This window comes from Vicia villosa, linkage group LG1 (assembly GCF_029867415.1).
Source record: "Vicia villosa cultivar HV-30 ecotype Madison, WI linkage group LG1, Vvil1.0, whole genome shotgun sequence".
Taxonomy (NCBI): domain Eukaryota; kingdom Viridiplantae; phylum Streptophyta; class Magnoliopsida; order Fabales; family Fabaceae; genus Vicia; species Vicia villosa.
Genome location: NC_081180.1, coordinates 15,655,720 through 15,670,126, shown reverse-complemented (window position 1 = coordinate 15,670,126; position 14,407 = coordinate 15,655,720).

Sequence of the window (14,407 nt, the reverse complement as noted above, 5' to 3'; positions counted from 1 at the left end):
TGTGCTTTGAAAGGCATTTTGCGTTGCCTGATTGGAAAGGATGAAAATCCGTAGTTTGGTATTAGTAGTTTGAAAAGGTTTGGGAGGTGTTTTAGGATTTGGGCGTACAACCCGGGTTTTAATTTGTTACCATTAGTTGCGATAATCAATAGGTTTGATTACCATGGCTAACGGATTAAATGGAGGATTGCTAACCACTATAATCGATAGATTCGATTATTACGAATAGCAAATGTGCGTATTTTAATTATCGTTACTCCTCATAATCGATAGATTCGATTACAAATAATAACGAATTTTGATAAAGGGAAAATGCTAATCATCGTAACCAATAGCTTTGGTTAGAACCATTTAGCAGAATAAATTGTTATTTTAATTTGTATTTAAGAATTAAGTAATTATTTGATTATTACCCACCACGATCAATTGATTTAATCGAAGCGAATAATAAATTGAATCTTATTATTTTGCTATAAAAAACTAATGGGATTGGACAAACCCTAATGGACGGATAAACCTTTCTAGGGTTTATGTGATTTTTAATAATTGAAATTGATTAAATAAATTAACTTGAAAAATCGAGGAAAACAACAAATAGTCGGGAATCATTATAGTCCTAATCCTGATCACATTGTAAATCCTAATTGCATTGTAAATCCTAATTTATATATTAATTAAAACAAATTGCAATTTTTATAAATAAATAACAATCATATAAATATTATAAAAATTATATAAAAGAAACCTGGGTGCTTTTCAGTGTGGTGCGCCTGTTGCTGGCCTATGGTGGAGGTGCAATCCTGGGACGTTTGATCAGAATGCTGATATAATCCTATGGTTGCTGGGTGGAGGTGTACGATGCGCTCCCCCCTTTCGTGCGTGCGCTGGAACATGGAAGAACTAATAGCCAAAATTAATATTAGAGACCCAGGATTCGAACCCAGGTCTTTGTAGAGTGACAACGAACATCTCTTTCACCAATCAGGCTATGCATGCAAGTTGTCAAGGTAGCGTTTTGAACAAAATGTAAAAGAAACAAATAAATTAAATGAGTAGTCAAACGAATTCCAACGTGGGGCCCAAGTCCTGTCATGCGTGACCAATCGGAATGGAGAGAGAGTCTTTGGACCTTTGACTCTCCAACGAGATCCTTCCACGCGTGAGGAGAGAGGAAAGGATTCTGAACAGCCAATCTCGGAATGACACGCAGTTGTCTTCTTCATGGCATTGCATGGCTGTTCGCGAATTACACTCTCCCAGCCATGAATCGCGGCTTCACCCCTTATCTTCACATGTCCATAACTCTCTCAATTCTCCATGAAATCAAACGAAGTTTAAACCAAAATCGTAGAGCTAAATGCCATGAACACAACCATCATAAATTTGAAGCAAATAGAAATTTATATCAAGCATAAAATCAACCTTAAAGTCACGGTTTCAATATGTTCCAATAACATAAACACATAATTAAACTAAAACAAAACACGGTTATTATAACAAAGAGATCACCCAGACCTTCTAATCTTAGCATGGTGAGTCTAATGGTATCGAGATTTCAGTCTGAAACGGCTTGGAGCAAAGAATCCGAACCCTCTCCATGCTTGCACCTCAACAATGGTGTTTTGAGATGTTCACGTCCAGGCCCTTTAATAATTGTTCAAACCTGTCTTATTGCTTGCCAGGAACTCAAAGGAATCGTTAGCTTGGCTCAAAACAGGATTAATTATCAAAAACGAACATTAAAGATATATGCACATGGAGAACGAAAGGAATGTGTTTGGAACGGTTTTAACCACTTCTCAAAATTAATACTTACTCCTTAGTACCTTATGAGGAGAATGAGATGCGTTGGAACCCTTGAAATTGGCTGCAATGGAGAATACAATTTTTTCTCTTTTCTTTTGAATTTTCTCTCCTTAAACCCTAGCTCTTGACTGCACCAACCAAGCCCATTTTTCGTCTGCCAATCTTCTATATATATATATATATATATATATATATATATATATATGAGGTAAATATATATATATATATATATATATATATATATATATATATATATATATATGAGGTAATTTAGGGTTGCAAGTGTGAAGAAAAATCCAAGATTGGCTTGAGAAATATTTGATTGAGAATTTGATTTTAATTCTTTCTAAAAAAAGCTTAAATCTAATCTCTTCTCATCAATCCTATTTTCCAACAATATATTTGATACTTGAATGACTTAAACTTGATTAAAAATAGATTCTTGACTAGAATAAAATTATTCCATATTTTATATATTTTATAAGTATTTAAATGAATAAATATTCAAATAAATAATATAAATATTATAAAAATTAAATAATTAGTCTAGGAGTCCATATGAAACCCAAAGTCATGTTAAGAATCCAAAAGTAAGGCCCATTGGTCAAGAAAACAAAAATCATTTAGTTAGGGTTTTATGTATTTCTCCAAAATCGACCAACTTCTAAGCTTTGTATCTCTCTCAATTTTAATAATATGGATGCATTCTAGGCCTTTTTGGAAAGCTTGATGAGTCCTTTAAAACCTCCTTTTGGTTTCACCTCAATCGGAGCTTCTATGCTCAAGTTATGAGCTTTGACCCAAAAGTTATATTTTATTGACTTTTTGGAGGACCTATAATGTATTGCACCATATCTCTTGAATGAAGCATTTCTGGCCTTGGCTTGTGAGGGACAAAGTTGTAGAGAATCCAATTTCCTTCCAAATGGGCTTTGAGTGGGGAATTTTTGATGTTCCATGTGAAAGTTATGGCCAGTCAAAGTTGAGTTGACTTTCTCCTAAAGAAACCCTAATTTGAACCTTTTTGCATTCGTTCATTTATGAGTTTCTATTGATAGATCATGATCAAACTTTGATCAAATGATGGATATAACCTCACATACTTGATGTTGACCAAAAATCTTGAAGTTTGACTGTACTTTGACTATAGTTTACTTTTAGGTCAACATAGTCGATTATTGATCATCTGAGCCTTTGAATGGGAAAGCCTTGGGATTGAAGTTTGATAATTGACCTGTAGATACTTTGATATATGAGAGAGTGACCTGAATAAGCCTTTGAAACTTGAGCCATATAGAGGAACCTTTGATTGAATATAAGAGGGCAAATTTTGGAGTATGACACATTGCATTTGGTATTTGGGAGAGATTGTGTTGTTGAATTATTCTGTTACGTTGTGGATTTCTTCTCAACAAGTGGTACCTAGATTTGTGGTTTAATTTGTGTAACGATGGAGATGAACACATCTAGGATGGTGAGTTTCAATGGATCCAACTATAATGTTTGGACGATGGAGGCGAACACATCTAGGATGGTGAGTTTCAATGGATCCAACTATAATGTTTGGAAAGGGAAGATGGAATAATTGCTTTATGTTGAAGGATTTCACTTGCCAATTTTCTCTAGTGAAAACCCCGATGGAAATAGTGATGAAGAATGGGCTTTGTTGCATAGACAAGTTTGTGGTTACATTTGTTAATGGGTGGATGACAAACTTAAGGAGTTGTATGCAATAAAGATGGGGAACAATAAGTCGTTCTTGATTAAGCAATTGATTTCATTGAGGTATAAAGATGGTTCACTAGTGACCAATCACTAGAACACTTTCCAATGGATTCTAGATCAATTTTCGATAATGAATCTTACTTTTGATGATAAAATTCAAGGTTTGTGGCTTATTGGTACTTTTCCTAATTCTTCGGAGACTTTTAAGACATCATTGTCTAACTCCGCTTTGAATGGTATCTTCTCGATGGATTTGGATAAAAGTAGTATGTTGAACGAGGACTTGAGGTGTAAGTCACAGGGCTCTTCTTTACATTCCGAGGTGTTGGTTACCGAATTGAAAGGGAGACATCAAAGTAGAGGTTCAAGTAATTATGGTACATCACGTGGTAAATGTCATACCCCAAAATTTGCCCTCACATATTCCACCTGCAATGATTCAAAATTCAAGATCCAGTCCCAAAGATTACTCATTCAAAAGTCCAGATGATCCACAGTCAACTGGTTTGACCTAAAAAGTCAACCATCACCAGAGCATAGTCAAAGCTTCCCAATTTTGGTCAACATCTAGTATGTGAAGTACAACCATCATTTGATCAAAGATTGATCATGATTCCATTAATAGAAACTCAGAGATGAACAAATACACAAAGGTTCAAATTAGGGTTTCTTAGGAGAAAGTCAACCCAACTTTGACTGGGCATAACTTTCACACTCAAAGCCTATTTTGAAGGAAATTGGATTCCCTACAACTTTGTCTCTCACAAGCCAGGGCTAGAAATGATTCATTTGGGAGATACAGTGCAAAAGATTACAGGTCATTTTCAGGCATCCTTCAAAAGCAATTTTTTGTCAGAGAGGATATGATCAAGATAAAAGCTCCAAACGAAAAATATATTCCAAAGTGGCTTATAGAGGACCTCTTGAGGTTTCCAAAAAGTCTTAGAACTCCCTCATAGCTTAAAAATTGAGTGAGATACGCTTGATCAAAATTGAGCAATATTTGGAGGCAAAATGTGAAATAAAGAGGGTTCAAATTGGAAAATTTTGCAAATGGGCCTATAGTATTTTGATGGAATCTTGGTCCACAAGTCACTAGTATCACCCAAATCATGTGCCACGAATTTTAGCTATTTTCTTGATTTTATATGATTTTTATTTCATTTAAAATGATTTAAAAATAACTTAATTACAAGAAAATCAAATATTATATGGGAAGATCCATATTGGCCTATTCCAATATGTATTTATTGCATATTTTCAACAGAAATTCGTGCTAGCAAGATTAGAAAAGAATAAGTCATAATTTTGGCCAAAATGGAAAGTTTGTATGCAAAAATAAAATCAATTTTCACAGACTTGGAAAGATTGGATTTAAGGACCTTGGGCTCTGTTTCATAACCTAATTTTGTCCCTCTATAAGTACTGAAGACAGGGCACAGGGATAAGGGTTTGAAATTCGGTGCAGAAAGCCATATTCAAGAACTCCAAATTCTCCAAAAAAACTCAAGATCGGTTTCTAGGAATTAGGGGTTTTCAAAGCAATCTAAAGATCACAAAAGCTTCCCTGAAGGATTCTGAACCTGTGTGGATAATCACTCTTCACCAGCACCCCCAGAATTATCTCAATTTTGTCAAAGTAAGTCACTTCAAACTTTGAATCGATTAGCATGTTATAGACACTTTCATAATGCTTTGATTGTATATTCTGGTTTGTTTTGATGTGTTGATTGTTTCTGGACCGATTGTGTGGAGTTTGAGTGCTTTAATCGCGTTGCGCCATTAGAGGCCGTTTTTTAGTTCTAGGGTTTGAATTAGGGGTTTTTATTAGAGGTTCAATTAGGCTAAAATAACAACATGGTTAGACTCGCGTGATGAAGACGAGGAGAAAGAGAGGGTCGCGCCATGTTTATGGGCGTGTATGCACGAATCGCTATTTTCCAAGTTTGGGCTGCTATGAAAGAAACCATAGCAAAAATCGTAGCAAATAGTTGCAGGTTTTTTGTGAAATTTATGGGGAAGATGATGAGCTGTCGTTCCTTGGTTCGCCAGTTTGAAAATTGGCGCGCGTATTATATTGCTTTTGCCAGTTTTTTTTTATTTGTTAATACAGGCGTTTCAGAAACAGAAATGTGTGTTTGGTTGGTTGGTAATGAAGCGCATATGTGAGGGAGAGGTCGTGGGTTCGAGCCTCCCCTCACACTTTTATTTTTCTGAATTTTACAACCATGGATCCCATGCGCCTGCTGCCATACTGACTACCATAGTCCTTCAGGATCTAACTCTCCAATCTCCACTCAGCTAAGATCAACGTCCAGAATTTGGTCCCTATGCCATAAGGCCTAGTGGTAACCACATTGAATCAAAACCTATTTAACTAATTTAATTTTAATTAATATAATTGTTTTAATTAAATTCTTTTAATATATTTATTAATAATAATAATTTATTTTTATAAATAAATTAATATGTGATATTTATATTAAAAAAATGTCAATTTATTGTTCGTGCCGATTAAATCGATTAATCGCTATGGGCAATAATAATTTTAATTAAAATGTTTATTTAATTAAAATAAAATACAAACAATTTCTATTTGGTTAAATGGTTGCAACTGTTTTTATTAGTTGTGATGATTAACTTTCCTATTTTCTCAAATTTAATTTGTTATTATTTGTAACCGAATCAATCGGTTATGAGGGGTAACAATACAAAATAAAATTCACAAAAATAATAAAATACATTAATTCATTATTAGTGATAATCGAATCAATCGATTTGAATTGGTAATGGTGCAAATCATTAATCTGTTAACTATGGCGATTGAATCTATTGATCGTTGCGGTTAATAGTGCTAAATCAAATCAGGGTTGTACGCCCAAACCTCAAAAAACACTTTTCAAACATCTTTCAAACTTCAATTTCAAAACACGGATTTTTATCCTCATTTAAACTACGATAGGCTATTCAAAGCCTTCAAAACCTTCAAATCAAATTTCAAACCTTAAGGGCGTACAACCCTTCCCCGAACTACGTTGACTCTGATTCTCCATAAGGAGATACGTAGGCACTTGGCAACAAGGCGAGTCCCCTTCCTCCAAATCTTAATCCTGTCTTTAACCCTATTAACTGTTTGTTACCTTTCTTTATGTTTTGCCATAAACCTTTATCTTTGAGATGTTAGCCTTTAGGAAAGGGTTGAGGGTGCCTAACACCTTCCCTCGACCTGAATATAGTATCTTACCCCGATCTCTCAACTACGTAAGGTTTCCTATTCGCCTTGGTAGAATAGGTGGCGACTCTCTAAATTATAAATTTTTAGGCAGGTTGCTACAGCTGGCGACTCTGCTGGGGATAACTATTTCGGTGAATTACTATGCTCCTATAGGTTTTAGGTTTTGGCAGGGTTTAGGTTTGGCAGCTTTTTAGGGTTTGGCTAACGCGCCTTTTTCAGGGTTTATAATTATTTTTTTTTATTTTCTTATTTTTTTTTTAAAAAAAATTGTTTATTTATTTATTTTTGTCTAAAAATATTTAATTATTTATAATATGTTTATATTTAACTGTCTATGTGAATATATTTATATTTTTATTAACTATTACATTTTTGTATACTGCTGGATATATTATGTAGTGTTAAAACCCTAAGTGTGGGAGTTAACTTTGAGATCAATAGGGGAGTATGAATCGCCTACGAGTCTCATCGATAACTCCACTCGGAGTGGGTTAGGTATTTGGAAAGGTCCGAAACGAAGCTTGACTTTGTGGAGGACTGGACTGGGTACTTAGCTGATCTCTCCGGGAACCTACCCCAAAAATTCGAACCTCATGGATAAAATGAGTTGTTCCAAAATCCGAAGAGACAAAAAGTCTCGGAGGCTACGAACGACCCCATGAGACCTTCTAGAACACCCCCTATTAAAAGGTTGGCTCCCAAGAGCCGCTACGTCGAACCTATGAACCTATGTGATTATGTGCTATATGTATATATATGTGTTGATCTTTTTTTATTATTTCTTTTTCCATTCATCATACATCATGGGCATTCTTGCATCATATTTTATTCAAAAAAAAAAGAGGAAAAAAAAGAAAAAAGAATATCATGCATGTCATGCATGGCATACACATCATTTTCATGACATTAAGAGAAGATTTCTCTTCTATCTCCAAAACAAGGGACCATTGGGAAGGATAACCTAACATCCCGACCGTCTTATCAAACAAGGTTTCAGCAAAAGAGATCAATGGATCAGCTGGAACAGAATCAAGCCGCCCCTCGTGGAGACGTGGATCAACTTAAGGTTAGTATGGGGGAGGTTAAAGGAGGTATGGCTCAGATGCTAGAATTCATGAAGGCCCTCCTGGATAAACAAGAAAAAGCAAAAGAGGTTCAGTCTGGGGATACCCTAGTTCAGGATGAGATCCCTAACGACGAAAACCCGCTGCTAGGATTTGTTTCAGGCTTTGGCCCAGCTAAGGATAAATCTCAGGCCCGATCTGTCAGGAGAGCTATTCAGTTCCAAAAGAAAGGAGAGACCTCCCAAGAAGGATTTGTCCCCACTCTACAAACGAAAGGGACAACCCGCACAGTTCGCATTCCTGCTGACAATGTCCCTAAGGACGAAGATTACCTGGACCTACAATACGGAGTACAAGAGGTGGACGATACAAACCAAGCACCTCAGACGCAACAGTCTAATCCCTAACTCTGGGGAAGACTCCAAGGGCAGTGAACAAATCAAGGTGGCTAGAAGGAGGATTTCTTAGATCATTAGTTTTGTTTCCATTCGCAATTTCCTTCCGTTTGTTTAAACATTAGCCTAATGACATATGCTATGTACTTTTCAAAAATCATTAATGCATTGCTTACGTTTGTCTTGATTCATTTCTGGTGTTCTCACTATATTTAAAACTGTGTTTCTACTCGGTTTTCTTATCTGTGATATTCAACTCTTGTGGAAAGTTTTACACCTTTTGAGGGAGAATGACGAAAACGATACCATAATTTCATACATCATGCGTTCGAACAGACCGTGTTGACGATGTACAGGCATTGTTTCAATTCCCAAACAGTGGAGATATAAGGATGTTAATCCCTTGTCAACCCCTTTTGAGCCTAAGAAGTAGGAGTTTTCCTTCATGTACAAAATAAGAACCCTCAAAATATAACCTGGGGTAGGGTAGTTGCTCAGTTAACTTAATTATTCCAAGTTGTTCCTTTGAACATAATCACCGATGGTTCCCCATCATCATTAAGTCCGGCAGTCAATGTCCTCAAAGAAAAAGAAAGCAATGCAAGAGCCTGCTAAGTCAAAACCTATTAAGGAGACTTAGGCAAAATTGGGGCATCCCGCTGACTGTAATTTTAAAACAAACAGTCCAGAAAAAAAAGCTAGGGATAACAAAGTCGAAAAAGGTTACTATGTACCTTCGACAAAAGGAAAATACTACAGAAAAGGAGGATGACTGCCCTTGCAGATAAACCTTTGGTTTTTGAACCATCATAAATGTCAATGTCACAATTCCCAAATTCTTTTGGAGACTAAATGCATAGCTAACTGAGCATAGGACTGGAGAACATCACGAAGATTGGGATGGGTACAAATAAACTTTGAGCCTTTATCTTTTGTTTCTTTAAACCGTGAACCAGGCCACGTTACAACCTTTAAAAGTCCTAACTGAAGCATGGTTAGTTCGAAAGCATAGCGTTACTAAAGGTATCCTGACTCCTTAAGGTCTACTATAACTCTTGAGTTGATATCACTTTCTTACAAAAAAAAAACTTTGTTTTACTCAAAAAAATGTTTTTAAACTTTCAAGACAGACATATGCATTCGCATCTTATGAATTTTATTACAAAGTACACTTGTCTATGTGGATTCAAATGTTTAAACATCTGGGAGAAGTTGCATGGGGCATGGCTAATGGCTAAAAATCATGCTGACTGATGAAAGTAGCTTTTTAAAGCTTGTCAAAAAAGAAGAAACGTCTCTTGCGAATGACTGGGATGACTAATGTGCACACATGGCATAGCTCGTCATCATCCCATTTACATGGGGCAATCTAATCAGGATCCATAGAATCTCTCAAATACGCTGAATAGCCCATGGGGCAAGCCCATTACCTGGGGGCACGTTGCAAAGGTCGCTCAGTATCAGATGATGTTAATGCCACTCTCACATCCTTTCCAGGAACCTTTACAGGATACTTCTCAATCTGTCCATATAGTCTTCTTTAAGACATGTTCAAATACTCTTTACCCTTTCTGGGAACCTTTTTCAGACAGTCCTTTAAGGACCCACCTTCTTATCCTTTCTATTTTCAAACCCTTTCAAACAGTCTTCTCTAAGACATATTCCTTTCTACGAACCTTTTCTAGGTAGTCTTCTGTAAGACATCTCCTAACTTTCTCAGTTGGTCTTTTAAGACATATTCAAACTTCTCTTATGCTTTCAAGAACCTTGTCAAACTTTGTTTAAAGTACAGAGTCTTTTCTAAGACAGTTCACCATCCTTTCTAGGGTGATCTTCTTCAAGATGTTTTTTCCTAAGTTTTGTGTAAAACCCCACATTCCTTAAAACAGTCTTTATCCTATATAGGAATATTTTGACCCTCTGCACAAACACATCCCTCTGAGCTTTGTTTGAAGCGCAATCTTGTTTAAGACAATTTCCCATTCTTTCCAAGGACCTCTTCAGGTAGTCTTATAGAAGACATCATCTCATTCTGAGTACTCAGCAAATCACTGTCCGTCAGGCGCGACCGAAACTCATGACTCATTCTGAGAAGCATCGCTTCACATTCAAATCAACACTTAGCATCAAGGAGACCTCGAAATTGGTCTAATCAAAGACGATCATTCCTGATAAAGACCCTTGAATGGGGAAACCACGTTCAGAGGGTTTTCCTAAAACAGGGGTATACAATCAAGAATCTTATTGACTAGGGGCATATCTTTCAAGAATTCAAACACTGGGGCAATGCATATCAGGCAAGACATGGTGAAATTCGAGTTCCCTCGAAAGGTCCCTCCTTCAAGTCAAGGGGCACATCTCTCAAAATTTCTGATATTCGGGAAGTCACACTAGCATCATATAAAGAGCATTGTTGCATATTTGATCTTCTCACGCCTGTACTATCCACATCCCGCAGTGTGGGATAGGCATACATGCATAATTCTCATTGAGAATCTCATTACATGACACATGCATCATGACATTGCATAAAACTAACGCTACCTTTTCAGGTCACTTCATAATCAAAAGATGTTATCATCCAATTACAGTGCAAATACGATCGTATCAACGATTCAATCTTAACAGATACAATTCCAATAATTCATTCCAAGTCTTTCTTCAAAGGCAATCCAGAAGCAATCAAACAGTTTCTTACCTTTCCAGGTAGTCTTGTCCAAGATAACTATCCTAACCTTCCCAAGCAGTCTTGTTTAAGACATATCCCAAACCTTTCTAGGTAATTCCGTTTAAAACGCTCGCATCCTTTATAGGAATCTTTTTAGATGGTTTTGTTTAAAACGTTTCATATCCTCTATAGGAATCTTTTTAGATAGTTTTGTTTAAAACGTTTCATATCCTTTATAGGAATCTTTTTAGATAGTTTTGTTTAAAACATTTCATATCCTTTATAGGAATCTTTTTAGATAGTTTTGTTTAAAACGTTTCATATCCTTTATAGGAATCTTTTTAGATAGTTTTGTTTAAAACGTTTCATATCCTTTATAGGAATCTTTTTAGATAGTTTTGTTTAAAACGTTTCGCATCCTTTATAGGAATCTTTTTAGATGGTTTTGTTTAAAACGTTTCATATCCTCTATAGGAATCTTTTTAGATATTTTGTTTAAAACATTTCATATCCTTTATAGGAATCTTTTTAGATAGTTTTGTTTAAAACTCATCATTCCCTGTATAGGAACCTTTCTAGGCAGTTTTGTTTAAAATATCTCGCATCCTCTATAGGAACCTTTCTAGGTAGTTTTGTTTAAAACGTTTCACATCCTCTATAGGAACCTTTCGAGGTAGTTTTGTTTAAAACGTTTCATATCCTTTATAGGAATCTTTTTAGATAGTTTTGTTTAAAACGTTCCATATCATCTATAGGAATCTTTTTAGATAGTTTTGTTTAAAACGTTTCATGGCCTTTGTAGGAACCTTTCTAGGAAGTTTTGTTTAAAACATATCGTTCTCTTTACAGGAACCTCTCTAGGTAATCTTGTTTAAGATATCTCGTGTCCTATCCAGGAGCCTTTCTAAGTGAGTCTTGTGTAAGACGTATTACATCCATTTCAAAAAAAAAAAACCTTTTCAGGTAGCCTTCTTCGAGACATTCTTGTTTTAAGTACCTTTGGAGGTAGTCTTATTCGAGACATTCCTGTTCTAAGTACCTTTTCAAAAACCTCTTCAGGTAGCCTTCTTTAAGACATTCTTTTTCAAAAAAAAAAAAAAAACCTCTTCAGGTAGTCTTCTTCAAGACATTCTTTTTCTGAGGACCTTTCTAGGTAGTCTTTTCTGAGACAAGCATCGTCATTTCCAAAAACCTTGCCAGGTGGTCTTCTTGAAGACAAATTTTCATATCCATCCCAGAAACCTCTTCAGGTAGTCTTGTGTAAGACGTTACTTCTTCTCTCCTCAAATACAATCAAATGATCAAGGTCAGAAAAGCATATGCTTTAGACAAGTATCCTGCCAGACAAACGGGTGGCATCTATAAGCCCATCTCCCACAGAGCTCTTTCCCTACGCAAGCAAATTTCAGGGCATTTCAGTGTCCAATCATCTTATACCTCTTCAGGTTCAAGAAGATTGAACAGGGGCAGCTGTCATACCCCAAAATTTGCCCTCACATATTCCACCTGCAATGATTCAAAATTCAAGATCCAGTCCCAAAGATTACTCATTCAAAAGTCCAGATGATCCACAGTTAACTGGTTTGACCTAAAAAGTCAACCCAACTTTGACTGGGCATAACTTTCGCATGGAACATCAAAAATGCCCCACTCATAGCCTATTTTGAAGGAAATTGGATTCCCTACAACTTTGTCTCTCACAAGCCAGGGCTAGAAATGATTCATTTGGGAGATACAGTGCAAAAGATTACAGGTCATTTTCAGGCATCCTTCAAAAGCAATTTTTTGTCAGAGAGGATATGATCAAGATAAAAGCTCCAAACGAAAAATATATTCCAAAGTGGCTTATAGAGGACCTCTTGAGGTTTCCAAAAAGTCTTAGAACTCCCTCATAGCTTAAAAATTGAGTGAGATACGCTTGATCAAAATTGAACAATATTTGGAGGCAAAATGTGAAATAAAGAGGGTTCAAATTGGAAAATTTTGCAAATGGGCCTATAGTATTTTGATGGAATCTTGGTCCACAAGTCACTAGTATCACCCAAATCATGTGCCACGAATTTTAGCTATTTTCTTGATTTTATATGATTTTTATTTCATTTAAAATGATTTAAAAATAACTTAATTACAAGAAAATCAAATATTATATGGGAAGATCCATATTGGCCTATTCCAATATGTATTTATTGCATATTTTCAACAGAAATTCGTGCTAGCAAGATTAGAAAAGAATAAGTCATAATTTTGGCCAAAATGGAAAGTTTGTATGCAAAAAAAAAATCAATTTTCACAAACTTGGAAAGATTGGATTTAAGGACCTTGGGCTCTGTTTCATAACCTAATTTTGTCCCTCTATAAGTACTGAAGACAGGGCACAGGGATAAGGGTTGGAAATTCGGTGCAGAAAGCCATATTCAAGAACTCCAAATTCTCCAAAAAAACTCAAGATCGGTTTCTAGGAATTAGGGGTTTTCAAAGCAATCTAAAGATCGCAAAAGCTTCCCTGAAGGATTCTGAACCTGTGTGGATAATCACTCTTCACCAGCACCCCCAGAATTATCTCAATTTTGTCAAAGTAAGTCACTTCAAACTTTGAATCGATTAGCATGTTATAGACACTTTCATAATGCTTTGATTGTATATTCTGGTTTGTTTTGATGTGTTGATTGTTTCTGGACCGATTGTGTGGAGTTTGAGTGCTTTAATCGCGTTGCGCCATTAGAGGCCGTTTTTTAGTTCTAGGGTTTGAATTAGGGGTTTTTATTAGAGGTTCAATTAGGCTAAAATAACAACATGGTTAGACTCGCGTGATGAAGACGAGGAGAAAGAGAGGGTCGCGCCATGTTTATGGGCGTGTATGCACGAATCGCTATTTTCCAAGTTTGGGCTGCTATGAAAGAAACCGTAGCAAAAATCGTAGCAAATAGTTGCAGGTTTTTTGTGAAATTTATGGGGAAAATGATGAGCTGTCGTTCCTTGGTTCGCCAGTTTGAAAATTGGCGCGCGTATTATATTGCTTTTGCCAGTTTTTTTTTATTTGTTAATACAGGCGTTTCAGAAACAGAAATGTGTGTTTGGTTGGTTGGTAATGAAGCGCATATGTGAGGGAGAGGTCGTGGGTTCGAGCCTCCCCTCACACTTTTATTTTTCTGAATTTTACAACCATGGATCCCATGCGCCTGCTGCCATACTGACTACCATAGTCCTTCAGGATCTAACTCTCCAATCTCCACTCAGCTAAGATCAACGTCCAGAATTTGGTCCCTATGCCATAAGGCCTAGTGGTAACCACATTGAATCAAAACCTATTTAACTAATTTAATTTTAATTAATATAATTGTTTTAATTAAATTCTTTTAATATATTTATTAATAATAATAATTTATTTTTATAAATAAATTAATATGTGATATTTATATTAAAAAAATGTCAATTTATTGTTCGTGCCGATTAAATCGATTAATCGCTATGGGCAATAATAATTTTAATTAAAATGTTTATTTAATTAAAATAA